Raw genomic sequence first — 2,030 nt, forward strand, 5'->3', positions numbered from 1 at the left:
TAAATAATATGCAACTTATTTTTTACTAGCATGTAAAATATTTTTATAAGCATAACTTCTTTGGGACTATACAAATTCACCCTATCGTTTTGCTAAAACAAAATGTTTATATGAAGGGCTTTTCTTGAAATCCTATTAAATACTTCTTCAATATAAGTTTACACACACACACACACACACACACACACACACATATAAACTGGGATGTGTATATCTTGGTTTACACACTGTTTTGAATGTTACAATCTTGGGTTGAAAAGGTTTAGAAAATATCAGGGCACTCTCCTTGGTGCTGAAATAAAATCCCATGGCTGCTATAAAATATGTTACATAATTTTAACTCCATAAACCCTTCACTAAATGTTATGTAGCCAATAGAATTGTAGAGTTTCTGTTATGCTGAATCATGAATAAAACCTCAAATAAAGTAGAAATCAATAAAATTATCCCCCTATCGGGAAGGTTAGAAATCATTTTTCCTGTCATAGAAAAGTATGTGGAAATGATACAGCAAACAGAATATAAACAGAAGTATGAAGAATACAAATATAAATGTTTACTTTTTTCTGATTCTTGTCATTTCCCAGTTTAAATGTTATTATTAAGTCACACTAAGAGGAATAGTTATTGGTCTTAAGATGAGGAATCTTAAGAATAACTGTATGAATCATACTTTATTTGCTTACCTCATCAATGAGCTACTCTGCCCAGGCCTTTATGAAAAATGAAATTCTGCAAATCATGGTACAAAGAAGTCTAACAACTTCTATAGGCATATTTTAAAGAAATGTAACTCTCTTAGTTAAAGAAAAATAATAGTATGGCTATCAATTTTTCATTTCTAGGTAAATAGGTACAAATAGAACATTCCTATAGAAGTGGATAAAAAAGTAATGATCACAGTGTGCAAGAGTAGATGGCCACTTTATACTGGTTTTAAATTTTGAAAAAGTCACTGGAAATTATCCCCTTAAATAGGAATGTGCTAGTGGGGAGAAAGTTCTGTTTTTCAGCTATGTCTGGCAAAGGGAGAAGAGCAACTATGGTAAGGAGAGAACATCATATGAGAGATAGTTGATAAAATGAGGGGGGTGTGAGTGTAGTGTTCTGGTCAGTTTTCTGGAGGTCACTGGAGCAGCCTTCATTTCAATAGAGTAATCACCACGAGAATAGTCAGGTGTTAAAGTCCAAAGCCTTTATTGTCTCCTTCACAATCTAGTTTCCTTGCCTGGGTCTGGACAAGCTTTCTTGGAGGCCTTCCAGAGTCTTGGTTTCAATGGAGAGGCAAGGGAGGAGAGGCCTGCCACCACAGTGGTGTGAGATGGAGTGAATCTTTCTCCTTGGCTCTGAGAGCTTGAGCTCCTGCCTCCTTGGCTGAGTTTGTCCCACTTTATTTGCTCTATTTTAATTACATCATCATAGGTGTGAATCTTGTAGAACTATATTAAGTACTAAGTACATGTTCTAAACTAGAGAACTATTGATCACCATGCTAAACTAGATAACCATTGTTTTATCAATTCCACTAAGTTAGCACCTCGTAAGAATCCTTGTTTCAAGTATAGAGTTCTTTCCCTTAAAAAGTGGTAAACTTGGAATTTCACTTAAAAAAAATCAGCTGAGTGACTTTCTGTTTTTAGTAGGCTTCAAACTGAGAGTCAATGGACTCTGAACTCACTGGAATTCACCAGTGTAATATGGAATGGCTAATGTATATGAGACAATTCATAAGAATGACGATGATTTTGGAACCAAATTTTAGGAAGGACATTTATAGCTAAGAAAATGATCTGAATAATGAAGGGCCTCTAGGCCATGCCATATATATTAGGGAAAATGCAGATTTAGATTTGATATGACAACAATTAAAAAAAATTGTTCATTGTTAAATTTCTTACTTGTAGAATTATTAATTTCATTGTTAAAAAGTACTTCAAAGGCCATATAATTAAACATTACCTGAGAATCTCTTCCCAAAAATGATATGTCCTTCAATTGAAAATTTTAAGTGAAATTAAACATGCTATATC

Source organism: Antechinus flavipes, chromosome 1, assembly GCF_016432865.1.
Source record: "Antechinus flavipes isolate AdamAnt ecotype Samford, QLD, Australia chromosome 1, AdamAnt_v2, whole genome shotgun sequence".
NCBI lineage: Eukaryota > Metazoa > Chordata > Mammalia > Dasyuromorphia > Dasyuridae > Antechinus > Antechinus flavipes.